This window comes from Crinia signifera, chromosome 3, assembly GCF_055691185.1.
Source record: "Crinia signifera chromosome 3, ASM5569118v1, whole genome shotgun sequence".
NCBI classification, from domain to species: Eukaryota; Metazoa; Chordata; class Amphibia; order Anura; family Myobatrachidae; genus Crinia; species Crinia signifera.
Window position 1 is genome coordinate 15,682,320 of NC_139219.1, and position 16,099 is coordinate 15,698,418.

The following is a 16,099-nucleotide window of genomic DNA, read 5'->3' on the forward strand; positions in this document are numbered from 1 at the left end:
ACAGCCACACACTAATCCCTCCACTCTCACTACAGCCACACACTAATCACTCCACTCTCACTACAGCCACACACTAATCCCTCCACTCTCACTACAGCCACACACTAATCCCTCCACTCTCACTACAGCCACACACTAATCACTCCACTCTCCTACAGCCACACACTAATCACTCCACTCTCACTACAGCCACACACTAATCACTCCATTCTCACTACAGCCACACACTAATCACTCCCACTCTCACTACAGCCACACACTAATCACTTCACTCTCACTACAGCCACACACTAATCACTCCATTCTCACTACAGCCACACACTAATCACTCCGCTCTCACTACAGCCACACACTAATCACTTCACTCTCACTACAGCCACACACTATCACTTCACTCTCACTACAGCCAACACATTAATCATTCCACTCTCACTACAGCCACACACTATCCTCACTCTACTATAGCCACACTAATCACTCCACTCTCACTACAGCCACACACTAATCACTCCATTCTCACTACAGCCACACACTAATCACTCCACTCCTTCGCCACACACTAATCACTTCACTCTCACTACAGCCACACACTAATCACTCCACTCTCACTACAGCCACACACTAATCACTCCACTCTCACTACAGCCACACACTAATCTACTCCACTCTCACTACAGCCACACACTAATCACTTCACTCTCACTTCAGCCACCACATTAATCATTCCACTCTCACTACAGCCACACACTAATCACTCCACTCTCACTACAACCACACTCTAATCACTCACTCTCACTACACCACACGATTAATCATTCACTCTCACTACAGCCACACACTAATCACTCCACTCTCACTACAACCACACTCTAATCACTCCACTCTCACTACAGCCACACACTAATCACTCCACTCTCACTACAGCCACACACTAATCATTCCACTCTCACTACAGCCACACACTTATTACTCCACTCTCACTACAGCCACACACTAATCATTTCACTCTCACTACAGCCACAAACTAATTACTCCACTCTCACTACAGCCACACACTAAATCACTCCATTTTCACTACAGCCACACACTAATCATTCCACTCTCACTACAGCACACACTAATTACTCCACTCTCACTACAGCCACACACTAATCACTTCACTCTCACTACAGCCACACACTATCATTCCACTCTCACTACAGCCACACACTAACTAATCCATTCCACTCACCTACAGCACACAATAATCATTCCACTCTCACTACAGCCACACACTAATCATTCCACTCTCACTCAGCCACCACTAATCACTCCACCTTTACTTTATTGCAAAAGCGTCAATCTTGTAATCTTTGGGTTCCCACTGCATAACATATTACATTCCCCTGAAACTACAAATTGTCATTCTTTTCCACACAGACTAAATTCACAGCCCCCCCCCCCCCCAAAAAAAAAAACAACAACAACACAGTTGTTGTTGCTTTACTTCCAGCTGAGAATCACGCCCAATGGGTCCTTCCCAATAAAGACCAGAGTGGCCGCCAGTGATCTTCCTACCTCCAGTGGAAGGACACAGTCTGACTGTCCTGCTGCTTATGGTGAGGAGAGGAAAGCGGGTCCCATCTTGTGGGATGCGGGCACTGCCGAGTATTATTGCACCAAATATTGGGACATCCCAGATCTGTGTACCGGGAGAGATTAATCTTCTACCTGCAGAGAGGGGAAACAAGAGGTAAGTCACTGCTGTGTGGAGCAATCGCGGAATGTATCATTCAATTCTACAAGTGCAATCAGAATGTTATATTATTACATTGCTTGCTGACCTTCGTTATGGGTGTGGTATGGGGTTCCGACAGTCATTAGCACCAGACTTACGAGTCCAATTACCGCACAAGTGAAATATTAACGCTGGTATTTATCCCATAAATGGTGGGATGTCCAAAAATGCAATGCAAAGTACATCCCGCCCTAAGGGGGGGTTACATACTAAGCCTTGCAGAGCGATGAAGATAAAAGAACTAGACAACCAGCTCCTCGCTGTCATTTTTCAAACACGGGGCCAGAAGTATCAAGCTTAAAAATGTGATAAATTGGACAGAGAGAAACAACCAGCCAACCAGCTCCTAAATGCCATTTCCCAAACCCAGTCTGTTACATGGCTGTTAGGAGCTGATTTGCTGGTTGTTTATCACTCTAGAATTTATAACTCTTTGAAGTTTTATATAACTGTCCCATAGCCTGTAACATGGCAGTTAGGTGCTGTTTTGTCCTCAATTGTAAAGTGCAAAGGAATATGCTGGCGCTATAAGTAACTAATAATAAAAATAATAATAAAGAAAAATGGTTGGAGAACTCCACTCTACGGTTCAGGAATGCCTGGGGCCCAGCAGCATGGCTGGCAGTTACTATAGCTAGCGCCAGTCATGAGATTATGGGGCCCTTGTATTAAAGGGTGAACAGTTATTAATCCCCACAGCTTTTCCGACATCCTATGTCCACTGTTGTAACCTGGCCAGCAGAAAGATTTGCTGTACTTGTACCGCTGCGCTCAGGAATAACTAAAGAATTCTACTGAATACTTTCTGGTTCTAATATCTTTTTAATGTTTAAAGTTTATTTTGTTAGGTTAATAAAGTTTGAATTATTTTTTAACTTATATTTTTTATTGTATAATGGCACAGAAAGCCAAGGCGCGGGAATTAAGGTTCACTGTGTAGAAGTGAATCGACTCATGCATGCACATAATATCTGTTGGGACTGGCATGGCTGGACTGTCTATCTGAGAATTCTTGCAATTGCCAGAAGGACCCACAGCCTGAAGGGACAGGCCGACCTTTCTGATAATCTGGCTCTGTTTGGGCATTATGGGCATGTTATGAGGCCAGGTCCCTGTGACTCGCAACACTCCTGTGATGTGCGTTCAGTCTGGTTTCCAGTATCAATGGTTCCGGTCCAGTCAGCAAGTCCACCTGTTCCAGTCCGGTCAGTAAATACAGTTCCTGCTGAGCTATCAGTACATTTAGACGTTTGAGAATTTTTCTTCTAAGTCAGCTCTAGTCGAGCAGCATTTTACTGGTCCCAGCCCAGTGTCAATGATAAGCGGTACTACCGCCAGTCCCAGCCCAGTGTCAATGATAAGCGGTACTACCGCCAGTCCCAGCCCAGTGTCAATGATAAGTGGTACCGGTTCCAGACCGTTTCTAGAAATACGTATTTCTGGCAACAGCATGGTTCTATAGATATGCATTACCAGTCCCAGACCGGTTCCAGAACTACTCATTGAGGTTCTAACTCAGTTGCAGGGATACGAAATACCAGTCCCAGACCGCTTCTGTAGATATGCATTACCAGTCCCAGCCCGGTTCCAGAACTACTCATTGAGGTTCTAACTGAGTTGCAGAGATAAATAATACCAGTCCCAGACCGCTTCTAGAGATATGCGTTACCAGTCCCAGCCCGGTTCTAGAGATATGCATTACCAGTCCCAGCTAGGGTTACCACCTAGTCCATTTAATTCCGGACACATATTAATTACACAGGTTCTGTGGCTGGCTGACTTCAAGACTCCACTTCACATGATTTTAAACTGCCACAGAACCTGTGTAATTAACATGTGTCCGGAATTAAAGGTCCTAGGTGGTAACCCTAGTCCCAGCCCGGGTCCAGAACTACTCATTGAGGATGTAACTCAGTTGCAGAGATACATAATACCAGTCCCAGACTGCTTCTGTAGATATGCATTACCAGTCCCAGCCCGGTTCCAGAACTACTCATTGAGGTTCTAACTGAGTTGCAGAGATACGTAATACCAGTCCCAGACCGCTTCTAGAGATATGCATTACCAGTCCCAGACCGGTTCCAGAACTACTCATTGAGGTTCTAACTCAGTTGCAGGGATACGTAATACCAGTCCCAGACCGCATCTAGAGATATGCATTTCTGTCCGGTTACAAAGATATGCATTACAAGTCCCAGACCGGTTCCAGAACTACTCATTGAGGTTCTAACTCAGTTGCAGGGATACGTAATACCAGTCCCAGACCGCTTCTAGAGATATGCGTTACCAGTCCCAGACCGGTTCCAGAACTACTCATTGAGGTTCTAACTCAGTTGCAGGGACATGTAATACCAGTCCCAGACCGCTTCTAGAGATATGCATTACGTCCCAGCCCGGTTCCAGAACTACTCGTTGAGGCACTTCTAACTCAGTTGCAGGGATACGTAATACCAGTCCCAGACCGCTTCTAGAGATATGCATTTCTGTCCGGTTACAAAGATATGCATTACAAGTCCCAGACCGGTTCCAGAACTACTCATTGAGGATGTAACTCAGTTGCAGAGATACATAATACCAGTCCCAGACCGCTTCGAGAGATATGCGTTACCAGTCCCAGACCGGTTCCAGAACTACTCATTGAGGTTCTAACTCAGTTGCAGGGATACGTAATACAAGTCCCAGACCGCTTCTAGAGATATGCGTTACCAGTCCCAGACCAGTTCCAGAACTACTCATTGAGGTTCTAACTCAGTTGCAGGGATATGTAATACCAGTCCCAGACCGCTTCTAGAGATATGCATTACGTCCCAGCCCGGTTCCAGAACTACTCATTGAGGCACTTCTAACTCAGTTGCAGGGATACATAATACCAGTCCCAGACCGCTTCTAGAGATATGCATTTCTGTCCGGTTACAAAGATATGCATTACAAGTCCCAGACCGGTTCCAGAACTACTCATTGAGGATGTAACTCAGTTGCAGAGATACATAATACCAGTCCCAGACCGCTTCTAGAGATATGCGTTACCAGTCCCAGACCGGTTCCAGAACTACTCATTGAGGTTCTAACTCAGTTGCAGGGATACGTAATACCAGTCCCAGACCGCTTCTAGAGATATGCATTACCAGTCCCAGCCTGGTTCCAGAACTACTCATTGAGGAGGTAACTAAGTTGCAGGGATACGTAATACCAGTCCCAGACCGCTTCTAGAGATATGCATTTCTGTCCGGTTATAAAGATATGCATTACTAGTCCCAGACCAGTTCCAGAACTACTCAGTGTGTTGGACCCAGCCCGGCTATTTAGCCCCTACACACTTCCCACCGACACAAATATCGGCGAGGGCAGTGACCGATGCCAGCGATGTAAGGAGCGACGGTCATGCTGCAGCCATCTTTAACAAGGAATCTAATGACGTGTGGGAGCCTCCATATGGAGTGTACACACTAGGCCATATTGTGAACAATATGGCCTAGTGGTATTGGGGCTTTTGTCTCTATGTACTAGCTCCTAGATCTGTAGACTCCTCTGTTCACGTACACCTCCCATGTGCAGGAACAACATTAGAACGCCCAGCTTTCTGCAGACAGACCCTACCCTAATTCACACTTCAGACCGCAGTCTGGGAACACAAACTAACTCAGAACTTACAATGTAATAGGTAAAATCAGAGCTGGTTGGCTAGCAATCATAAATGATATCAACATCCCAGAACAGCACCAGATAACGGGACCCAATGAACACATACATACAGTATAAGCACAATTTATTACATTGACTTACTATCCCAGAATCAGGGAAGAAACATTTGGCTTAGAGGTTCATATGAAAGGTGCCATTTTGGCAATGGACGATTTTGACTATGGACGATTTCCATTGAACTCCCTGGGGGCCAAAACCACCGATATTGACTATACACACTGTTTGATTTTGACTATCTAAATAAGATTTGGGCTATATACAATGTTGATTATAGCTGTATTGTAGATTGTACACAGTCTATTTATGGTGTTTTCTACCGATATGGACTATACATTTCATATCTGTAGTTCATATGGCACTGTGTGTATGCCCCATTAGGCTTCTATGATTGATATATATATATCTATATATATAGATATATAGATATATATATATAGATATGCGCAGAAATGGATGTCACTCGGAATTTCAAATGAATAAACAGACAATCGTCTTATGAGCCAACGTTTCAGGACCAATGTCCTTTTTATCAAGACAGGTCTTGATAAAAAGGACATTGGTCCTGAAACGTTGGCTCATAAGACGATTGTCTGTTTATTCATTTGAAATTCCGAGTGACATCCATTTCTGCGCATATCTACCTATCACCAGGATGAGCACTGGAGCAGTTGGTTTCTAAGAGCGGAGTGCCGGACACTTTTTGGTTCATATATATATATATATATATATATATATATATATATATCTATCTATATCTTATATTTGGCTACATCTGTCACTCAAAGTGTGTCTGGAGCTATAACGCTGGGTGGAGCCTCTGACTCACATGACTGACTCACATGACAGAGAACCAGCCCAGTGAGCCCACAGACAGTGCCAGACACCCTCTGCCTCTCCATGTTACACAGCAAAGACACAGCTACTCACAAGACACACCAGGTGAGCGCCCCACACCTCCATACCTCCCAACATGACCCTCTCCAGAGGGACATAATGCTCTGTTTGTGGACTTCCATCTTAATTTATGATTGTCATCACCTGTTTTAAACAGGGTAATTGATAAGAAAGGGGTTTAAGCACAGGTGATGGTAATCCATAAATTAAGAAGAAAGTCCAGAAACAGAGCAATGTGTCCCTCCTGGAGAGGGTCATGTTGACATGTATACCATATGCCTTGCAATATATCCTCAGCGAAAAGAGCTAGAAGGCCAATAATGCAGAGCTAGAAGGCCATTCACTCCCCCCCCCCCCCCCCATTCACGGCATCCCCACGATTAAATGGCACATGCAAAACACTGACATGTCTATGGTTGACAATGAAAAAGGTTGACAAGATTTATTTTTCACTTTTTCAATGTTTTCATATTCATTCTCATGTGTCGACATGGACACCAATGAAGTGCCACACTTATGTCAACATTTACATGTTTTGACCTTTCTGTGTTGATTTTTTCTTGTGGCGATTCGCGGCACCCCCCGCGACCCCCCTCCCGCGATTTGCAGCACACCCCCCGCAATTCGCGGCACCCCCGGTGACTCCCGCGATTCGCGGCCCCACCCCATGACACTCCCCCCCATGACACCCCCCCTCCCCCACCCCGCGACCCCCCCTCCTACGATTCGCGCCAACCCCCGGGCCCCCCCTCCCGCGGTTCACGGTGCCCCCACACGACCCCCCCTACCGCGATTCCCAACCCCTGACCCCCCCTCCTGTCATTGCGGCAACCCACACCCCCCCCCCCCCGCGACCCCCCTCCCGCAATTCACGGCATCCACCCACGACCCCTCCTCCCGTGATTCGCGGACACCCCTCACCTCCTCCCCCCCCCCACCCCCCGCGCGCGATTCACGGCAACCCCAGGATTAAATGGCACATGCAAAACACTGGCACGGCTATGGTCGACAATGAAAAAGGTTGACATGAGTTTTTGAAGATTTATTTTTCTTTTTTTGAATGTTTTCATATTCATTCTCATGTGTCGACATGAAGTGCCACACTTATGTCAACATTTACATGTGTTGAACTTTCTGTGTTGATTTTTTTTTGTAGCAATTTTTTTCCAGTGACAACTATGAACTATGTGCACGTCAACCTACACATCATCAACCAATTCTTTGTATAATATATAACACCTGTTCTGTTTTACTGTAGGTGTTTTAAGTCAGACCTTTTACTGCTACTATTACTGTTTATGTAAGTGCATTCTGAATGACAGCAACATCCTACCATCCTTCTACAAGAATATATAACCAACTAGGTGATTCATCACGCCCCGTGCCCCCCCCCCCCTCCCGCAATTCACGGACCCCCCGCGCACCCCCCCTCCCGCGATTCGCAACCCCCCCTCGCGCAATTCACGCCCCCTCCCACGCTTTGCGTACCCCCGCCCTCTCCCGCGATTCGCCGACACATGCGCCCCCCCTCCCTTGATTTACGGCACCCCCCGCGCCCCTCCCGCAATTCACGGCACCCCTAAGCCCCTCTTTAGTCCCCCGTATACTCACACACCCCTATCACTACCCAGCTTCCTGCTCTCCTGAACCGTAACTTCCACCACTGGGGAGTTGCTGACGCTGTTTTGCCCACATGCCCCTATCATGCCTCATAGCCCAGCCTCCTGCTCTCATGCACCCGAACTCCCACCCAGTAGGAGGAGACACTGACTAAGGGCCACCATCCTGTACTCCTGTACTGCCACGCTGGACCCTCACTCACTGGCAGAAGCTGCACAGTATCTCCCACCCTCCTCTTTAGTCCCCCTTATGCCCACACACCCCTATCACTACCCAGCCTCCTGTTTTCCTGTGTCGTGACCTCCGCCAGTGGGGAGCCACTGACTCAGAAACACCCTACTATACTATTGCACACACACACCTAAACAACATGCACACACAGCCCCCCCCCCCACACCCACAAATGTCACTGTACCATCCACACTATCAATGTACATCTTACTCTGTAACCGCTTTTTAATTAAACAAAACAATACACACCCCCTTCCACATCATATGCTCTCTATTTAACACATTTCACATATAACTCAAGTTGCAATACAGGCATCTTTCATACAATTCTAACCATATTTCTCATATACAAATGTTCACAAATTAAGGGGGGGCGCAGCCCCTTACAACGGTGTGAAGAGCGCCCGTAGGGCGCGATGAATCACCTAGTATATATATATATATATAACAACATTGTCTGCAATGAATCATTGTACTTTTTTATGTTATGTGATATATTCTGTATTTGTGAATGATACATTCTTGTTTTGTATATAGTGTATGGGCTCATTTCCAGCAGCCATGTTGTGTGAACTTTGAACTTTGTGATATAATCCTATGAATCAATACGGGTGGTGTGTATTTCCTGGCCTCCATGTTTTTCCCAGGTGCATGAAGTAATTAGCATTAGTGCTCGTAATATCAGGAAATAGTCAGGGATGGGCATCCGCCCCCCACGAAGTCTATGCTATGAAACATGTTGGGTGGCCGCCCACGCTCTCCCTCTGGTGATACTCGCTTGTAGGCCCTGATGCCACATACCTGTGATACTATCGCTCTGATCCTATCGCTTGCGGCCTGTCAGGGATTGTGCGACTTCAGTAAGACTTTCAGTAAATCAGATAAGCCGTCACATCGTTATTCACTGTTGTAAATATATTTTATGTTTTTTTTTTTTTATCAATTATTTAGTAAAAACAATCTAGTAATACATTATTTGGCTGAACTTGCTCCTACTGACTGGCTTTGGGGGTCTTGGAGCAGTGACGCCGTTCACTGGCTGTGATGATGATGATGATGACGATGAGCTATCTGAAGCGAGCTGGAATAAGTTATGGTTATTTATTCAGTTATATATCCGTCACAGTTAAAAGCCCGTCAAAATGACGCCTTCTGGAATGTTCTTTCACTTTGAGCTGTGACAGTTTTTACGTTGACTTTGAGCTCGGACACTTTTTGGGCCCACAAACTCTCCACCCCACCCCCAGTTCCTATCTGCTCCTACCTCCAATATCTGGTTTCACAGAGAGATCCCTCTCTCCATACCCAGTGAGTTTGAAATAGACCAGTGTCCCTGCAAAAATTGCTTTCACTTTCTGTTATGACATCTTTTAGCCAGGGACGGCGCCACCACTAGGCAGCTTTAGGCATCTGCCTGGGGCGCCGTCCACTGGAGAGCGGCAGGAGGGACCAGGATGGAGGTGAGCAACTCTCTCTCCCCCCGACCCAAGAGATAAATGCAAGGGTGATAAGGAGAGATAAACGTCCAGCCAATCAGCTCCTTACTGACTTTTCAAACACAGGCTGTAACATGGCAGTTAGCAGGTGATTGGCTGGATGTTTTCTCTCTTTATCATCCTTGTATTTATCTCTTGTTAAGGCTTAATACATCTGCCCCATAGGTATTTACAGGCCCTTAGAATTAAGGCCACCATACACTATGCGATTTGGACAGAATTTCACCCGGTTCCGGCAGATTGGGAGGATATATCGGATGAAATCGGCCCAAATAGCATGTGTGTGACATCTGATCCAATGCACAGTACATAAGATCTCCGAATGGGGCCCCCTCTTGGCAGAAGGAAACAGGGATTGCATGCGATCCCTCCTGGGCAGCTCAAGGGGGGCTGGATGCAACGTCTCTGCGGGGAGAAGTCACATAGTATATAGGGGCCATAAGACATATATACAGAAGTGTTCACCAAAATCTATCCTCCATGTGGTACAAGTTGCGCTGTGAGCACCACGTGACTTTGTAGCACCAGGCGTCTTAATTTGCAACCTTTTCTGTTAAAGAAATGGAAAGTTACCATGTTTTGCTGGAAAACACGATAACATAGCATTTCGTATGCATGTACAGCCGCAGTCACACACAGAACACAGGCATGCCGCGTATCCTTTAGTCAGCAGAAGCTGCTTGTGCGTCCTCTTTGCTCAGTTTTGTAAGAAGGACGCCGTTTAATGGAATAAGTAAAAAAAAACTCCACGATCGGAAGCGCCGGGGTTTACGACCCGACGCTGCACAGAAAAACCCATTACCCTCAGAGCCTGCAAGTACATTCCCTGTTGTTTAATAAACTCATACCAGCTCTTGATCTGAGCTATCCGTCCTCACTGTGAGTACACCTGACAAATGATGGGAGCTGGTATCTGACCTTCTGGCCAACATCTGTCAGCACATCCTGGTCACCAGGTATTTTTAGGATTCTCCGACTCCCCCCCCCCTACACTGCCATCCGGGATTCCCATACAACACATACCTGGACACTGTAATGATACATAATGTCAGCCCAGGTCAGATGCCGGGGAAGGCCATGTGTGTCAGTGACTGCTGACAGCAGATGGCAATAATATGATGACAGAGTGCCAGGCCTGATTACCGGGGGGGGGGGGGGGGGGGGGCAGTAGGCTTCACAAGAGGAGACAGGGACAGACACGGGATGACAGAGGAGAAACGACAGTGGGCTAGTAGGTGCCACAGCGGCGGACAGATACAGACTGACTCACACAGCGACCAAGGCACACAAGATGATTGAGACAGACCGGCTTATAGAGTTACAGAGACAGGCTGACACAGTGATGGCAGGAGACAGACTCACGGGGACATGATATCTGCTTCGCGCTGGATGACGTCTGTATCGCGTTCTGCTTCTAGGACAGTTATATATGCCAGAGCGGTTTACAGAGAGCGGTAGTCATTCACATCAGAGCCTGCCCCAGCTGAGCTTCCAGTCTATGGGGGAGATGTGCTAAGCCTTGGAAAGTGATGAAGTGGACTGAAATAAAGGGCCTGATTCAGTACGCTAAGCAGTGGTCATCGCCCAGCCCCAACGTGCGGGATCTCCTTGGTACCATGCGTGGGGGGATACGGTCATTGGGTCACCAGAATGATGGTCAACAAGCATTAGGTCGACATGCATTTAGGTCGACATGACTTAAGGTTGACATGCAGGAAGATCAACATGACTTCAAGTTGACAGGGTCATTAGGTCAACAGGGTCATTGGGTCAACATGGGTAAGGTCGACAGGGTCATTAGGTGGACATGGGGCTTTTTACTGTTTTTTTTGAGCCGACATGTGCCGACAGGTGGTATTTCATGCCCTACCATCCCCTAGGGCATGGTGGGAGAATAAAATCGTGTGCCCGAAGCAAGGGGACATGGTGCCATGATTTACTGTTTATGTTAACTGTGTTATTTAACAAACAAAAAAAAAAAGTCGACTTTTTCAATGTCGACCGTACCCATGTCGACCTAATGAGCCTGTCGACCGTACCCATGTCGACCTAATGAGCCTGTCGACCTTACCCATGTCAACCTAATGAACCTGTCGACCTAAAGTCATGTCAACATTCCTGCATGTTGACCTTAACTCATGTTGACCTAAATGCATGTCAACCTAATAGTGTTAATTTTTACGATTTATCAGTGTCGACCATAATGCTGGTGACGTAATGATCCATACCCTGTATGCAAACAATCCCCTCGCGTGCAGCCGAAGAGGAGAGAAATCAATCGATGGTGGATGACCATCGAATAATATCTCTCCCCATTGGAAATAAAAGTCAGTCTAAACGGATTCCGCTAAAGAGGGGTCCGCCGACGTAAGCAGCCTGACCCCTGTAGACATCTGCCCGCCTGTGTACCTAGGGAAACAACCAGCATTTTCATTGGGACATCTATAAACCTGCTACGGCCTCCCTCGCCTATGGGTGCGAATGCGCCGGCGACTGTCATAGTCGCCGAAGGCATTCGCACAACGGCCCTACATATGCGTATAATCATCCATATGCATGCACAGAACCGCACCGTCGCTTCCCAGCGCGATTACGATCACTGCTGAATTACCCCCGAACTACCATCAAACTAATGGTGCCCATACACGGTCCGTTAAACGGATCCGTTTGGGTCTTAATTAGCATGCATCGTATCGGATCGCATGCCTAGTGCATGCCTAGTGCATGCAATGCGATCCGATACGATGTTTAGCTAGTACAAAAAGTATGTGCAGCACATACTTTTTGTACCGTACTATGTGACGCGCGGGAGCGCGCATCGCATAGTACAAAACGGACGGTACGGGAACGGACCGTCTATGGGTACCTTAGCTCAGGCTGGTTTTGAAAATTACCAGTTAGGAGCTGTTTGGATGGTACTTTCTCTCTCTCTCTACTTTGCAGAAGCTAATGAACCTACCGTGAGGAGCTAAAGAACCAACCAACAAGCTCCTCACTGTCAAACACAGCCTGATTGGCTGGTACCGTATCTCCATTTACTTTATCTCTCTCCAGCGTAGGAGCCTTACATGACATGTAATTTAGACCTCACCTCACAGGATTCTGTAGTCTGACACACACACGGCTGGGAGTCGTTAGAGGTGTAATAACATCCTACCCACAAATCTGTGATCATTGGGGCCGGTGGGCGGAAGAATCCTATAACTGCTGTGTCTGTGGCTTTGGCAGCGGCTGAAGATAAAGTTGGAATTGCAGCAAACACGGCTGCGGTAACTTTATTACTAACGCTTCTAGAATATAGATGGTATATGGGGCCTAATTCAGACCTGTTCCCTAGGCTGAGTGTAATCGCAGGTAAATGCTGCCCGGCCGAATGCCCGCCCACACCGGCAAGCAAATGCCCTCGCTAGGCATTCCATTGCTGCCACCCCTCCTGCAGCGAACAACCTGGCGAGTGCGAAACGCGACGAAGCCGTTTGTGCATGCGCATATTCACGTATGCCAAACCCAGGACATTGGGACGAATCAGCCCCATAGCTGCGGGGTCCGTGCGGTGGGGGGCGGGCAGCTAGTAGTGTCAGGCATGTTGTTGGGTGGGGCGGCAGCTGAATTTTTTTAAATGACTGGTCGGACGTTGATTGGCTGAGAGAATAGTCTCAGCCAACCAAACGGTAGGCCGCTGATTGGCTGAGAGAATTCTCTCGGCCAATCAGTGTCCGGCCAGTCATTTCAAAATAATCAGCAGCCGCATCCCACCCCGCCGCTCGCGAAGATGCTCTACAAGGCAGCTCCCAGCCGCCGCCACTGCTCGGATGGACCCCTCTGCCCGCCACTATGAGCTGCGCGCCCTCACCACCACCAGCTGCTCAGACTCTGCTGCCTGCCCGCCACAGCAGCAGCTCCACGGGATTACATGCAATAAATCGCAAAAATGGCACATCAAGTGTCAAATCGCAAGCCAGCCTCCCGGGGAGATGCCAGGGGGCTCTCAAGGGCAACCTGGTTCAACTTGTCCTTAGAACAATTCGGACTAGTGTATGGGGACCAATTCACCAATTCGGAACAATGTATGTACGACCTTAATAATGAGGACTGAGTTGGGGAGCCAACGTGGAGCTCAGACAGCGGATGACTGGAGCCCGGACGGAGGCCTGGAGCCCTGCTGGTTGCTGTGTTACCTTGCAGACCATCCCGGCCTAGCAGTGATGCTGCCTGGTCTCTGCTGCCTGTATCACAAGACCCACCAAAGTTAAACTCCCTGATTCATCTCCATTGACCAATTCAGTTCCGGGAATCCTGGGATTTCAATACCAAATCCCACAATTTAGCATATGACCTGGGATAGGAAACCCTAGCTGCTTTGCTCTCCATGCTTCGGGACACTTTACTGTTTCCAATGGTGTCCGCATGGATATTACAGTATGGAAAAAAATCATAAGAAACTCATCTCGACATTTTGCAGAATTAATACAGCTGCACATTTACCAAAGGAAAGTAACAAACCTTCTACCCACAGCCACTGCTAACATAATAATCAACCTGCAGGGACTATATAGAGACGTCAGCGAGACCTATTGCCTGGGTATTAGGAGGAGGGGAGAGGTCAGTGTGTCCTGATGTCTGTGTATTAGGAGGAGGGGAGAGGTCAGTGTGTCCTGATGTCTGTGTATTAGGAGGAGGGGAGAGGTCAGTGTGTCCTGATGTCTGTGTATTAGGAGGAGGGGAGAGGTCAGTGTGTCCTGATGTCTGTATATTAGGAGGAGGGGAGAGGTCAGTGTGTCCTGATGTCTGTGTATTAGGAGGAGGGGAGAGGTCAGTGTCCTGATGTCTGTGTATTAGGAGGAGGGGAGAGGTCAGTGTGTCCTGATGTCTGTGTATTAGGAGGAGGGGAGAGGTCAGTGTGTCCTGATGTCTGTGTATTAGGAGGAGGGGAGAGGTCAGTGTCCTGATGTCTGTGTATTAGGAGGAGGGGAGAGGTCAGTGTGTCCTGATGTCTGTGTATTAGGAGCAGGAGAGAGGTCACTGTGTCCTGATGTCTGTGTATTAGGAGGAGGGGAGAGGTCAGTGTGTCCTGAGGTCTGTGTATTAGGAGCAGGGGAGAGGTCAGTGTGTCCTGATGTCTGTGTATTAGGAGGGGAGAGGTCAGTGTGTCCTGATGTCTGTGTATTAGGAGGAGGGGAGAGGTCACTGTGTCCTGAGGTCTGTGTATTAGGAGCAGGGGAGAGGTCAGTGTGCTGATGTCTGTGTATTAGGAGGGGAGAGGTCAGTGTGTCCTGATGTCTGTGTATTAGGAGGAGGGGAGAGGTCAGTGTCTCCGGATGTCTGTGTATTAGGAGGAGGGGAGAGGTCAGTGTGTCCTGATGGCTGTGTATTAGGAGGAGGGGAGAGGTCAGTGTGTCCTGATGTCTGTGTATTAGGAGCAGGGGAGAGGTCAGTGTGTCCTGATGTCTGTGTATTAGGAGGAGGGAAGAGGTCAGTGTGTCCTGATGTCTGTGTATTAGGAGCAGGGGAGAGGTCAGTGTGTTCCCTGAGGTCTGTGTATTAGGAGCAGGGGAGAGGTCAGTGTGTCCTGAGGTCTGTGTATTAGGAGCAGGGGAGAGGTCAGTGTGTCCTGAGGTCTGTGTATTAGGAGCAGGGGAGAGGTCAGTGTACCCTGAGGTCTGTGTATGATGTCCTGATGCCTCTGTATTAGGTGGGAGTATGAAGGCTTTTTGTGCCATTAGGTGCTGATAATGGAGTTTGCATTGTGTGTATATGAATAAGGACTTGCATGGACAGGAGGGGCTCTATGAGAGAACAGGGGCTGTCTATAGAGAAACAGGAAATTACCTCTCAATCCTCTTTGCGGTTTACTCCCCGATTCCTGTAATCCTGACAAGCAGGGGCTTCTCTATCAGGCAGGCAGCCAAATTCCTCTCTCCCAGCGATCACTGACTCTCGCGCGTTACACAGGGACCAGGCATCAGGTCCAAGGCTCGGTGTAATCAGCTCCTGTACCGTGTGATCAAGCAGAACACAATCCAGAAAATCCTGGCCTAATATGATTCAGTGTGTGGGGGGGGATGGAACCCTTGTGGGGGGGTTTCAGCAGGTAGACAGATTGGGGATATCCTAGTTGTTGATGTTCTGATCCAAACAGGTAGAATCACACGTAGTTCATGAAGAAATCAATTCCTTCCAGCTACCTGGGTGTATATTATTATGTGCGACCCAAATAGCCTGGAGAAGATGCTGGAGGCGAGACTGCGGTCGGACCCCATCACAAATACTGATGCTGCAAGGTCTTCAAGATGTCATTGCCGGGGATGGTGTAGAATCCAGCGGAGATCCCGATCTAGAACAGCAGACGTAGGATGTTAGGTAACTCTTCTCATTAGGA

The 16,099-nt window shown here is 47.8% G+C and overlaps 1 protein-coding gene across 5 annotated transcripts in view; it reads right to left on the reverse strand.

Annotated features, from left to right (window-relative positions):
* Positions 1–16,099, reverse strand: part of DLK2 (delta like non-canonical Notch ligand 2) — a 48,583-nt gene that overhangs the window by 11,872 nt on the left and 20,612 nt on the right. For all 5 annotated transcript variants that reach the window (XM_083175364.1, XM_083175359.1, XM_083175363.1 and 2 more), the window contains 2 exons: positions 15,550–16,054; positions 1,558–1,710 (listed from right to left, as the gene is read on the reverse strand). The gene's annotated coding sequence lies outside the window, so the exon portion shown is untranslated. The remainder of the gene's footprint in view (positions 1–1,557; positions 1,711–15,549; positions 16,055–16,099) is intronic.